Genomic DNA, 14,796 nt, shown 5'->3' with positions numbered 1-14,796 from the left:
TGGCAACCTGAGCCAACAATGAGGTCATTGAACTTGCCTCGGGGTTGCAAGCCTGCAAGAGCCAAGCAAGAAAGCAGGCTGGCCAGCATATTATTGAGGGGAGCAGCGGGGCGACTCGATCCCCAGGCTAGAGAAGAGGAGGGTGCGTCGGCAACCTTAGAAGTGTTTTTTTAAAAAGCAGCAATTTCTGACCCAGGGCCAGGGGGCTGAGGAGACCAGATAGCCAGACAGACAGTGAGCCAGCACAACTCCCAAGGTGAGGTGTGAGGACTGAGGAAGCGCTGGTAGTTGTCGAGGGGAATGGTGGAGGGACTCAACCAGGCCAGCAGGGCTAAGGAGGGCTGGGCAGCAAGCTGAAAGTAAGGAGGGCAGACAGTCAGTGAGCAGTACAACTACAAGGTCGTCATTGAACAGAGCTCAAGATAAGGTGCAAGGGCCAAGGAGGTGTCCCCCGGGAAGCAGCAGCAAGGGCCACTTGACTCTCAGGCCACCACTAGGCAATCAAGGACGAGGCCATAACATAGCCAGGCAGCCTGAGCCAACAGCAAGGCAAGGTCGTCTAGGTGATCAGGGCTAAGGAGGGCAAAAAAAAAGCCTGATAATTAATTTGTTAAAATCAAGAACAATTAGTCAGTATGAAGCAACACTATCAATCTGGCAGTCAAATACACAGGTAAAGGGAAACGAGCATTTGTCAATGGATACTTAACTGGAGTAAGGTTGGAGGAGCTCATGAAATTTCCAAAGCGCTCATTAAAGCTGTGTGCATTTGTTCAAATATCTAAATTATCTGGAAGAATTGATTCTGAGTTATTGACTTGAAAAGGAATGTTCTTATTCGAGGAAGTGCTGAGATGTTTGTTGCCACAGTCATACTGCTCTTCATTAGGATTACCTTTAAGACATGATGAGCTATCATTGTCAACTCAGATGAGTTTTTAGCCTGCCTTGAATCTCTCAAGTGAATTTGATGAGCTTCTCAAAGACCATTTGAAAAGTTATCAATATTGACGATGTCGCCACTACAATGGAAGAGCAGCTCCGTATCAATTCACTAATAATGTAAAAGATGCTAAATACTATAATAGTTCATTCAACACCTGGTGTGAGACTTTTGATCCAATTAAATTAATTTAAAGATGTGACCAGCGATAGTAAAGCTATAGAGTGAATTTTCTGTTTTGTCAAGCTACAATCCCACACTTGGAGTCATAGAGGTTTACAGCATGGAAACAGGCCCTTCGGCCCAACTTGTCCATGCTGCCCCTTTTTTAAAAAAAAAACCCTAAACCATTCCCAATTGCCTGCATTTGGCACATATCCCTCTACACCCATTGTACCCATGTAACAGTCTAAATGCTTTTGAAAAGATAAAATTGTACCCGCCTCTACTACCTCTGGCAGCTTGTTCCAGACACTCGCCACCCCGTGTGGAAAAATTGCCCCTCTGGACACTTTTGTATCTCTCCCCTCTCACCCTAAACCTATGCCCTCTAGTTTTAGACTCCCCTACCTTTTGGGAAAATATATTGACTATCTACCTTGTCTACACCCCTCATTATTTTATAGACCTCTATAAGGTCACCCCTCAGCCTCCTGCGCTCCAGAGAAAAAAGTCCCAGTCTACTCAGCCTCTCCTTTATAACTCAATCCATCAAGTCCCGGTAGCATCCTAGTAAATCTTTTCTGCACTCTCTAGTTTAATAAAATCCTTTCTATAATAGGGTGACCAGAATTGCACACAGTATTTCAAATGTGGCCTTACCAATGTCTTGTACAACTTTAACAAGACATCCCAACTCCTGTATTCAATGTTCTGACCGATGAAACCAAGCATGCCAAATGCTTTCTTCACCACTCTGTCCACCTGCGACTCCACTTCCAAGGAGCTATGAACATGTACCCCTACTTCTCTTTGTTCTGTAACTCTCCCCAACGCCCTATCATTAACTGAGTAAGTCCTGCCCTGGTTCAATCTACCAAAATGCATTACTTCGCATTTGTCTAAATTAAACTCCATCTGCCATTCGTCAGCCCACTGGCCCAATTGATCAAGATCCCGCTGTAATTGGAGAAAACTTCTGAATGTTTAGAGACAATGATTTTGGAATTCATTGCAAATTTTATGTGTGGACATCAAGAATTGTTGTGGACAGATAATGCCATAAATATGGTATGCATTGTTCAGTCTTGCTTGTAGACCTGAATACTTTCAAGTCCCTGTGCATTATTCATCCCATGTTCCTGTCACTTCTTTAATTTGATCTGTAGCTGAATCCTGTGAGACAACCATACATTTTTTAAAAACTTCAAAACCTATATGCCGATTTTTGGTTTCCATGTATCGATGGAATATGTTGCAATTCTGCTTGGAGCAGGCACATGGAAAACATTTGGGCAAAAGAATTGAGCTAGCAGATGGTCTGCTCGTGCAGATGCTGTTTTGGCTTTGAAACTGAACTTTGATATAAAGGAAACCTTATCAGACATAGCCACGTCAAATTCAGAAAACAACGTGTGAAAGCTGAAGCAAAATCCTTAGCAGAGAAATTTGAAAAGTACAATATTGCTGTCTTTACTGTTTTGTGGAACATTTACATGAATTAATGCCATCAGCAAATCACTGCAAAATATTGATACAACTTTATTGAATACTGCACAATTGTTAGTCTCAGTTAAAAGTTTTGTCATGGAAGCTCAAAATGATTATAGCTCGGTGGAAACAGAGGCACTAACATGATGAGAAGTGTACAAGATACAGGAAGTTATGAGACCGTGAAGTCACTTTAAAAGGGAAAGAGAAGATTGTTGATGCTGTCAATGTTACCTTTGACACAATAATGGTGCAATTGCAGAGTAGAAGTGAATCTGAAGAAAACTTGATTTATTTTGCATGCTTTTGACAGAAGTTTGGATGAGAATGCTAAAAGCCACTACAGTAAGAAATTAAGTGAACTCAACCGAAAGGACACGAGCACAAATCTTGAAACAATTCATTCATTTCATTGATAGTGATGAGCTCTATGCTTTGGGATCGCCAACTGATTTGTACAGACTTGTACGTGATGGTTTACAGGCAATCTTTCCAAATGTGAAAACCGTTCTGAAAATATGTTTAACAACACCTGTCACAAATACTTTTGAACTTTCTTTCTCTGCATTGAAAGTGAAAACTAATTTGCGAAGTACAATGAGTAGGGAACACTTGACAAGTTCAGCAATATTGACAATTTACACAATCTTACCTGTGATGATGTAATTAATTGCCATGCCAACAAGGGATGAAGCAAGAAAATCTTGGGTCCCTCTTCCATATTCTCTCATTGCTGGTCTGATATAATGACTGCTGATCACATGCAAATAGTTCCAACCACCATCACTCTCAAGACTGGCCTTCAGAAAGTCTGTCTTCTAGGACAAAGAACGGAATCCTGCCAGACAAAGCCACACCACTGACATTGGACTTGGGAGACTTACTGGACTTCACTTTAATATTTGCTCCTGCACTGGACCTTTTCTGGCTCATAGCGTCCTGCACTGGCCTATGCTGCAGTCATGCCATCATCTGACTTTTTTTTTTCCATCTTGTTGCTCATCGGCCAGTTCAATGTCTGCTCACTGTAAGACACTCCAATCATAATATTAACCATCTTTAGTCATTCTGAGAACAGGTTGGCTTGGATTCCAATTCGGCAATTATGAGTGTGTTTTTATTAGTTTAAAAGTACTAAAGCAGTTAATCAGTGATCAATTTATGTACTTTTGAGGCTTGCGTCTCTGTATTCTATGGGGTGAGTGTTGGTGGAGTCTGGAGGGTTGTGACATGATTGGGGGCTAGTGTAACACCACTGGGGCAAGTAGTCACTGGGGATGGACGTGGTCACAGTGGCAGAAAAGATGAACTTGGGCCCCCAAACTTCAAGTCCAGGACTGGTGTCTCCCTCTAGTATAATTAATGGTCCACTCAAGCCAAGAACCATTCCATCTGTCTTGAAGATTTGTAGTGAATCAGCCCCATTCCACAATTTACAGCCAGTTGCATGTGTCTACTATTCTCTGGGAAATTAAGAACCATTGAATATAAAAGTATTTATTTAATTACTTGCCTTATCCCTCAAACCCCCTCTCGCCTGACTATGGCCAGAACTTTCCAGCCGTTCTCACCCAGCAGAATCTTCCTCCGGTCCTGCCAAAGGCAAGCCCGCACCGAGGGTTCCCTGGGAGCGAGAGTGGGGGTGGGGGGTGGTGTGCATAGAAAGGAAAACCCTGTTGACAGCATCTGCTGTTGGCCAATGGCAAGCTGCCTCTGCCACCGCCACCGCGAAACACACCACGGTCGTGGAAAATCCTGCCCATTTATATTTAGAACTTTTACCATTTGCTTTGGTGGGCTTCCCTACTAACTTCATTCCATTGCTTTTATTTTTTCTATCCAACAGCATCTTTCAACAAATGGGCCATGCTGCCTCCTTTCGTCATCAATCGTTTATTTGGAAACTTGTCAAAAGTTTTAATAATCCCTATTCGTAACATGAACCCTAAACACCAATTTAGTAATGTATTTGCAAATCTCCACCAGATTAATTTGATATGAACTCTTGTTCCTGAATCCAATTTAAATGATCTTAAGTACATTTCTATCCCGAGGTTGGTTAAACAATTTTTACTTCAACAGTCAGCATAAACTTATTTTTTTAGGCATATATTTTGATTTTTTTTAAGCGATTGGGTACATTAGAGACATTCTAAACATCAGAAGCTCTGAATTTACAAAAAACATGGGTGTGGTGTTATGTTATTGGACTAGAACTCCTAGCCTAGAACATTCATCTTAACAGTCAGTTCAAATACAGCGATGGCAGTTTGAGAATTTGAATTCAATTTTAAAAGAGTCGTGAATTCAAAACCTGGTAGCAGTAACAATGATCATGAAGCTGTCAGATTATCGTTAAAAACCCAACTAGTTTACTAATATCCTTTTAAGGAAAGAAACCTACTCTCCTTGACTGGTCTGGTCTACATGTGACTTCAGTAATGCACCAAATGCTTGACTCTAGGCCAGTTGAAGTGACTGCACAAGCCCCCCCCCCCCCCCCCCCCCCATTGTATCAAAAGTACACCACGCATGGACCTCAAATGATTTGAAAATAAAGTACACCACTGCCTTCTCAGGACAACTAGGGATGAGCAAAGCCAACCTTGTTAGTGGCTAATGAGGGAGAAGATTTCAACATCTTTTAGAGAAGGATGATTTTCCACTGTCAGTTTGCAGCCAGTATACATTGTTGAAGGATATCTTAACTGAAAGGCTTTTGTTTTTGAGCCAGAATCAACTTGCCAGGAATCTCTGATCTTCCAACCTGGATGTTTTGTCCAATCTTTTAATTGAGTATTTTTGTTCTGTTTTCGCATTTTCAGTAAGTGACTATTGACTAAACCTGAAACTCCATCTTCTGAGCTCCAAAAGGTGATGATCAGGCTAATTACCTAGTTTAGTTGTATACAAATTACATAGTACACCCTTTAAAGAAAAAATTCAAACAACATCAAAGATGCTTCCTGAACATCATAAACACTTCAAAATGAATATTCTACAAGCCAGCATGAGGCTGACCCAGTTCTGCTTCCTGGGTGTTGTTGTTGTTGGAAATGTTGTCTTGGTACCTGATGATAGTGGTTTCTGCTATGTGGTTTTCTTAAAATAGATCTCTTGTGTCACTAGCCTAGCAATCCCAACCCACCTACACTGATTAATTAAAATAATTATGCAATTTACATGCAGATGGGATGAGGTGATGTCTTTAAATAACAATCTTTATTGAAGGAGGGAAGAAACATAATTTTTGGCAAAATGCCTGAATATTGCAGATGTGTTGTACACCAGGGGATCACTGAAATCATGGACTGATTTTTTTTTTTCTCCTTTAAATGTGTTTTTTTCCTCCTCTTAGATTTTGCACCCTGTGACCCAGATGAAGGGAGATGGGAAGGAGACCTGGTCCAAACCTTGGTCAGTGCCACTTTGTAACCAGCCCCAGGTGATGTCCAAGGACCTTTTTTTTTTTCTTTTGCTCCACCCCCATGTATATATTCAACATCGCCTGATGGCATAATTGTGTGGAAAAATTACTGCCAAAAATCTTGTTTGTCAAAACAAAAAATCCTAAGAGGAGCATTTTCCCATCTCCACGCCCCACGTCACTTGCTCCGCTTCCACTGTCACCACCACCTCCGCCCAGCAGTCAGATCCAGGTTGTTGTTACTTGCTGCATAAAAACACTCTTCTTCAGATCGCCACCATGTTCTTCCCCACCCACTCTCCTCTGCTAACTCTTGTCCAAAATGTTAAATTAGTGTTCCTTGGTCCTTCTACCATCAGCTATGGGAACAACTTCTTTGTCTACCTTATCGAAACCCATCTTAACCTTGAAACTGAGATCTTCCTCAACACCTTTGATCCAAGAAGAGCAACCCCAGCTCCTCCAACCTAATATTATAGCTTTGTGGAAATCCCCCAAACTGGAGAATTCTGATAAATCTTCTTTGTATCTCCTTTAAGGACTGTCACATCCTTCCCAAGAGCGTGGTAACCAGAATTGGATGCAATACTCTTTAATTTTGGCCTAACCAGAACTTTATAAATGTTTTGCTACAGCAATTCTCCCTTGAACAGATTCCAATTCCTATGTGTTCAGAAGACTACTTTTATTGCCCAATATTTGGTCCCATGTAGGAAGACAAATCTGGAAGATGAATGTTACAGGAAAATCAGTTTCTTGCAGGGATCAACTTAATTTATTCATTTTTAAAATTTGTTCTTGAATTGTGGGAAACATTGGTGCAGAAGTGAGTTTTAAATTATACTTTCACCAAAGACTGTTTAATGTCTCTGCAAACCCTTATCCATGCTTTTAACTGTTCTAAACTTGATTTCTCCAATATTCTTCATGATGACTTTCCATACTCCACACACTTCAAATACTATAGATGCTGAAGATTGGAAATAAAAACGAAAATATATTATTATTCAGCAGATCCAGCAGCATTTGTGGAGAGAGAAACAGAGTTAATGTTTTGGGTCTGTGGAATAAGATCACAGACTTGAAACATTAATTCTGTTTACATCTCCACAGATGCTGTCAGACCTGCTGAGTATTTGCAGCTTTTTCTGTTTTTATTATGTACATTCTGCCTGATATTAAATCAGGTTTGCCCATTACCACCATTTCTTGTTGATCTGCAATGGCGCCTTGTGCCCCAGTGTACGAAGTTAAATCATCACCTCATTGCATAACCTCATTCAGCCTCCATCTGTAGTCGGCTTGCTTCTCCTCAGATTCTTCCCTCGCCCCTTGCTACTTTTGGTACCAAAACCTTCAATTATTTTGGCCATATTTCCAGAACACCCTGCTTAAACCCACTTTTCTCATTTAAATTACTTAATTCTCACCTATCACTGAAGCATTTGTTCATGTCTCATCTCGGCATCTCTCTTTGTAAAGTATGTAATATTTTTCGATTGTTGAAGGCATAATCTATAATTGTAAATTTTGTGTATTGGCAGATATGTTGCTAAAACGTAAATATCACTAACATTAAACCAGTTAAGGAAGTGTATGTTTTGTATCTCTTTAACATATATTTATTTTCAGAGACTGAGCAACTTCCTGAATTAAAGCACCGATTTAAATTTGTTATAGTCACTATGTCACAGTCTCACATTATTGCATGTGAAGGAATGAAAAAGTGTTGATTAAACTATATGGTTAGCATACCTTCAGGTGTGAAATGTTCTGCACCCATGATGTGGTCTTAGAGATTGAGTGATATGGAGCAGCCAATAGAGAAATTGGAAGGTGTAACCAGGTTGAGCTGCATTCAAAAGCTGGCAGTGGGACACATATGGAGGCCTTGAATCTTACTGGCAAAGAGTTTTACAGCACAAAAGAGGCTCTTTGGCTCCTCATGTCTGCAGCAGCCATCAAGTACCTATCTGTTCTAATCCCATTTTTCTGCATTTGGTCTGTAGCCAATAATGCTATGGCATTTCAAGTACTCGAGAGGGTTCCCACCTCTACCACCCTTTCAGGCAGTGAGTTCCAGATTCCGATCACCACCAGGGTGAAAATGTTTTTTCCTCAAATCCCCTTTAAATGTTCTTAAATTTATGCCCCCTGCTTATTAAATCCCATACAAAGGGGAAAAGTTCCTTCCAATCTACCCTGTCTATGTCTTAAAATGTAAGGTCTCAGTTTCTTATATTAATTCCAACTGAGGTTGGTGACATAGCATTTGATATTAAGGAATGTTGTAAAGTGGATGGGTGCACAGTGCTTTTTATACTTTGCTATTTGTCCTTCGCAAAATGATATGATCAATGTCTGCTTGCTTAATGGAGTTATCCCCTGATTTTCAATATTTTGATGCCTCCAATGTTTCTTACTTAAGCTAAATATCACTTTTCTAGTCTTGTTATATATGTATTTAAAGCCAGGTGTACAAGGAGTTACATGATATTCAGTTATACATTAATTCTGACCAATAATAACATGCATATTTCTAAGAGTCACCGACTTTAGAATGTAATATAATCTTGCGATTCAAACAAATAAACTACTTAAACTTTGCACATGTCACATGAGCTTTTCACATTAGATTGTGGTACTTTGATCATTCTTGATACCAATTTGCTAATATTGTAAGTCAGTTGCAAAATTGTTGATGAATATATTGTAGCATTGACCTCTGTAATTAATGTAATGTACAAAGGGTTATTTTGATAATGCTTTTTAAAAGTTATCCTTTCTTTGCCAGGTATCCATGATGGACAGAAATGTACATTGTGGAGTATTGCATCATTATTTTGTACCTACTCAAGAAAATTAATAATAAAACCTAAATCACATTCCATTTTTCTCACTATCTGAAGACACAAAATATCATATGAGAGCATGTGATGAAATAAGGAGGAAGTTTGGTGCCTTCACTGCAACAGATTTTCCTAGATAATTTACATATACAAATATGACAGTTGGTACTCAGCGAGGTCCCATAAGCAGCCAACTAATGCTCAGATAATCTATTTTTGGAGATGATAGTTGAATGGCATTTGGTTGAAGTTGACCAAGTAATCTGGAGAACTGTGTGCTTTTGAACGGTGCAAATATAACATTTTGCTTCTAGCACCTTTTTAATATAATGTGCCATGGCAATCAAATATGCTGTGAACAGTTTGATTCAGCTAGTGCTAGAGGAAGAATAGGGCCAATTAGGTACCACAGTGGTGATCTGTGTGTGGAGCCAGAGGACATAGGTAGAGTTCTAAATGAATATTTGTATCAGTGTGCTTTAGTGAGAGATGTGTTGGGAATAAATCAGGAAGAAGGACTGTGAAACAACTTAAGAAATTAACATAGGTTCTGAGGGGCCTAGCAGGCTTAAAAGTGGAGAAATCACCAAGGCCAGATGAAATGTATTCCAGGCCATTGAGTGAGGCAAAGGAGGAAATAGCAGGGACGCTGGCAATTTTCAATTCCTCTCAGGCCACAGGAGAGGTGCCAAAGGAGGACAGACAATGTGGTACAATTATTCAAGAACGGATAAACCAGGAAACTACAGGCTAGTCAGCCTAACCTCAGTGGTGGGGAAACTATTGGAAACAGAATTAATCTACATTTGGAAAGGCAAGGATTAACCAAGGACAGTCAGCATAGTTTTGTATGCTGACCTCTCTATTTCATCACATGCTATCATATGAAGGAGAGGTCATGTCTGACCAACTTAATTGAATTTTTTGAAGTGGTAACCAGGTGTGTAGATGGGAGCAATGCATTTGATGTAGCCTTCCTGGACTTCAGCAAGGCTTTTGACAAGGTCCCACACGGGAGACTGATGGTGAAGGTAACAGCTCATGGAATCCAGGGAAATTTGGCAAATTGGATCCAGAGATGTCTAAGTGGCAGGAAGCAGAGGGTAATGGTCAAGGAGTGATTTTTTAAACTAGAAGACTGTGCCCAGTGGGGTTCCGCAGGGATCAGTTTTGGGGCCCTTGCTGCTTGTGGTTTATATAAGTGAATGTACGCGGGTTGATCAGTAAGTTCACGGATGATACGAAAATTGGTAGAGTGGTAAAGAGTGAGGAAGATAGCCTTGGATTACAGGAAGATATAGACCGGCTGGTCAAATGGAATTCAATCCAGATATATGTGAGGTGATGCACTTGGGCAGGACAAACAGTACAAGAGAATGCATGATGAACGGCAGGACCCAGGGAAACACTGAGGATCAGCAGGACCTTGGTGTGCATGTACACTGGTCCCTTAAGGTAGCAGGACAGGTGGGTAAAGTGGTTCAGAAGGGATATGGTATGAGCATGGAGGTTATGCTGGAACTGTATAAAACATCAGTTAGGCCACAGCTACGGTATTGTGTGCAGTTTTGGAATCCACATTATAGGAGGGATGTGATAGCACTGGGTAAGGTGCAGAGGAAATTTACCAGGATGTTGCCTGGGCTGGAGAATTTTAGTTATGAAGAGAGATTGAATAAACTGGGGTTGTTTTCCTTGGAGCGGGGGGGGGGGGGCATGATCGGGATGTATAAAATTGAGTGTATAGAGAGACTAGACGGGAATAAGTGTTTCCCCTTTGGTGAAGGGATCAATGACTAGGGACATAGATTTAAGGTAAGACTCAGGAGGATTGGAGGGGATGTGAGGAAAACCTTTTTCACCCAAAGAGTGGTGTGAGTCTGGCACTCGCTGCTTGGAAGGATAATGGAGGCAGAGACCCTCATAACATTAAGTATTTAGATGTGCACCTGCGATGCCAAGGCATACGAGGCTATGGGCCAAATGGAAAATAGGATTAGAATAGTTGGGTGGTTTGTCTTTGACCGGTGCAGACGCAAAGGGTTGAGGGCCTTTTTCTGTGCTGTATATCTCTGACTCTATGCTAATCCTCAACTCTGCTTTCCGCCTTATTGCCATAGCCCTTGCTTTCCTAAAAGCAAATTACTGCAGATTCTGGAATCTGAAACAAAAACAGAAAATGTGGAAAATCTCAGGTCTGACCGCATTTGTGGAGAGAGAATAGAGCTAACGTTTCGAGTCTGGATGAGCCTTCAGCAGAGCTCTGACAGAGTCATCCAGAACCAAAACATTAGCTCTATTCTCTCTCCACAAATGCTGTCACCCTTGCTTCCCTTACTGATTAGAAATCTATCTATCTCTGCCTAGAATATACTTATCGACCCATCCTCTACAGCTCTCTGCGATAAAGAATTTCACAGATTCACAATCCTCAAGAGAATAAGCTTTTCCTCATCTCTGTCTTAAATGGGTGACCTCTTGCTCTGAGACGATGCCCTCTGGACCTATACTCTCCCACAAAGGGAATCAATCTCAGCATCTACCCTTTTGAGGCCCCTGAAACTCCAATGTCTCAACAACGTCAGCCTTCATTCTTGTAAACGCCAATGAGTACAGGCCCAATCTCTACTGATTTTTTAAAAAAAACACTCTATACCCAAAATCCACCTAGTAAGTCTTCTCCGGACTGCCTGCAATGCCATTATAACTTGGATAAGCAGACCAAAACTGTTCACAGTATTGCAGTGTGGTCTAACTAGTGTCTTGTTTAGTTTGAGCAAGGCTTCCCTATTTTTATACTCCATTCTCTTTGAAATAAAGGCCACATTCCATTTGTCTTCCCTATTATCTGCTAAACTTCCATGTGAATTTTTTGTGATTTATGCATTTGGGGGGGGGGGGGTCAAGTACCAGTGTGTTGCAGCTTTTTGCAGTTTTTCTCCATTTAAATAATATTCAGCTCTTTATTCTTACCAAAGTGCATAACTTTATATTTTCCTACATTATATTCCATCTGCCAAGTCTTTGCCAATCAGTTAACCTCTCTATTTCCCTTTGTGTGTCATCCTCACACTTGCCTTCCCACCTTTTTTTGTGTCATCTGTAAACTTGGCAATAGTATATGCTTGTCAAAGTCATTATATATTGGAAATAATTGTGGCCCCAGTATGGATCATTGTGGCACTCCACTAGTTACAGGTTGCCATGCTGAAAATGCCCCCCCTTATCCCCACTCTGTTTCTATTAGTTTGTCAATCCTCTGTCCGTACTAATATACTACCTCCGTCACAATGAGCTCTATCTTATGAAGTAGCCTTTTGTGCAGTATCTTATCGATTGCTTTTTGGAAATCAAAGTATATTACATCTATTGGTTCCCCTTTTTATCTATCCTGCTTGTTCCCACCTCAAAGAATCCTAATAAATTGATCAGGCACGATTTCTACTTCATGAAGCCATGTTGATTCTGTTTGATTATATTATGTGTTTCTAAATGCTCTGCTATTACATCCTTCGTAATGAGCATTTTCCCAGTGACAGATGTTAAGCCAACTGGCCTATAATTACCTGTTTTTTGTCTCCCTTTCTTTTTGAATATGGGTGTTACATTGGCATTCCTCTGGCATTTCTTTAGAATTTAAGGATTCTTGGAAGATTTCTACCAGTCCATCCATTATCTCTTGTATTAAAAAAGCTCCTACTATCTGTTTTTATATTACTTGCTAGTTTACCCTCCTAGTTTATCTTCTCCCTCTTTTTTTGGTCATCTTTTGTTGGTTTTTAAAACCCTTTCGATCTTCTGGCTTGCCAATAATTGCCCATATTGTATTTTTTCTTTGTTTAATACTATCCTTAACTTCCTTGGTTAACAGTGGTTGATTTATCCCCTTTCTGAATCCTCCTTCCTCGCTGGGATATATCATTGTTGGGAATCATGAACTATTTTCTGCCATTGCTAATCAACTATCTTTTCTGCTAAACTCCTTTTCCAGTCCACTCCAGGCAACTTTGCCCTCATTCCTTTGTAATTGCCCTTATTTAAGCTTAGCACAGTTGCTTCTGACCCAGGTTTCTCAAACTGAATGCTAAATTCTACTGTTATGTTCATTGTTAAAGACCTCCTAGGAAACAATGAGATTGCCTCATTACATACTACCAAGTCCAAGGTGGCCTGATCCCTGATTGAATCCACAACATATTGTTGTAGGAAGATGTCCTGAATACACTATGAATTCTTCCTCATGGCTACCTTGACCAATTTGAATCCACGTGAAGGTTAAAGTCACTCGTGATTAATATACTGCCTTTTTTACATGTCCTTGTTATCGCCTGAAGTAAAGCCTCTTGGTAGGGGGCCTATAGCCTACCCCCACCCGCGTCTTCTTTCCCTTGTTATTTATTACCTCCACCCCAATGGATTCTACATCTTCCAATCCAAGATCGTTTTTTGCAATTGTACTTATTCCATCTTAACAAAAGCTACCCCACCACCCTTTCCATCCTGCCTGTCTTTACAAAATGCCACACATCCCTGAATGTTTAGTTCCCAGCTTTGGTTTCCTTGTATTCCTTTTATCTTAAATATCTAGAAATCTATTGATCTCTGTCTTGAATGTGCTGAATGACTGACTGAGCTACGACAGCTCTCTCGGATAGAGAATTCCAGATAAACTTCAGGATCATAAGTTAATTTGTTGAGGGGAATAGTCCCTGTTATGTATAAAAGGAGGCTAATTTAAACAGCACTAATTTCTCCTCTAGAAAACATCTGTAAATGGGGTTTTTATTTGCTCCCCCCTTTACAAGCAGTGGGGGTATTTCCCAACCCCTCAGTTTTGGTGTGAGCCAATTTTCTATTAATACTCCACAGCAAACATGAGAGACAATGAACCCAAAAGGGTTAATTTATTTGTGCACAGAAAAGAAAGATTTAAAGGGCAAAGACCACAGAAAACAATTATTGTTTCACTTAGATTCCAGAGTCCCAAATCAAAGTCCAGTAAGGTATTCCTAACGCAGAGATCTGTGAACTGAAAGCCAGTGCTGGTTAATTCAGTTTTCTGGTGGCGCTGACTTCACCTGATGAGATCGGCATAGAGAGATGAATCAGTCTTGTAGGTGATGGTACAGAATTTCCACTAGGAATTGAGCAAATAGGGACCAGGTACTTGATCTGGAACATTTTCTGTGTTGCTTCCAGTTGGATGGTAAAATGGCAGACTGAGATTTTGCAGTACAGCAAGGCAATATTACAGATTACGCAAGTTAGAGATCCATGTCGCATGACTCTGACCTTTCACAGTGTGCAAAGATTGTGTATCCCCTTTCTGGGTTCCCGAGATGGTTAAATGTCGCAGCCATTAAGAATTGAAAGGAAGATTGTCGTGCTCTTTTTCCTAGCGGATTAGACTCCAGTTGGCCAACCTGGGTTATGAAGTGCAGATGACCTTTATAGCTTTCTTTGCATTTGACCCGTGCAACCCACAGGGGGTTGTTAGTGTCACTTCAGATATAACAAGATGTAAGTTTATTCAATACTGTTAGATAGCTCCTTTTTGTTCGGAGGTCACAGACAGACATCAATTCAGCCAATTTAGAAGATTTTTGTCCAGTTTTAAGTTTTTCAGAAATAGCCATAAGGATATGTGTGTATTTTATAAAAATATGATGTGAGGTCTTAGACCCTTCACCACCTCAGTACTGTATTGAAGTGTCACTTCAGATTACTCCACAATCCGTTACGATGCTTGAATCAAAATCTGATGCCCAACAGATTCTCCTATTTACTTGGTGATAAACCAGTATTTAGGTTTATTTATGTGTATTATAACTGAAGCAGAAACATACAGAAAACAGAGTGAATCAGCCAACAAGGAGCTAAAATATCTTTAGGGACCATTTCTTACCCAGTATTATAATTTGCAATTT

At 40.4% G+C, this 14,796-nt stretch overlaps 1 protein-coding gene across 6 annotated transcripts in view; it reads left to right on the top strand.

Annotated features, from left to right (window-relative positions):
* Positions 1 to 14,796, top strand: part of rc3h2 (ring finger and CCCH-type domains 2) — a 102,838-nt gene that overhangs the window by 23,719 nt on the left and 64,323 nt on the right. For 4 of the 6 annotated variants that reach the window (XR_013499348.1, XM_078226566.1, XM_078226562.1 and 1 more), the window contains one exon: positions 5,952 to 6,038. The exons of 1 other annotated variant lie outside the window; for it this stretch is intronic. The gene's annotated coding sequence lies outside the window, so the exon portion shown is untranslated. The remainder of the gene's footprint in view (positions 1 to 5,951; positions 6,039 to 14,796) is intronic. One more of the 6 variants, XM_078226564.1, reaches the window with a different exon arrangement.

Source organism: Mustelus asterias, chromosome 13 (assembly GCF_964213995.1).
Source record: "Mustelus asterias chromosome 13, sMusAst1.hap1.1, whole genome shotgun sequence".
NCBI lineage: Eukaryota > Metazoa > Chordata > Chondrichthyes > Carcharhiniformes > Triakidae > Mustelus > Mustelus asterias.
The sequence above is the reverse complement of the archived record's forward strand: the minus strand, read 5'-3'. Positions and strand labels throughout refer to the sequence as shown.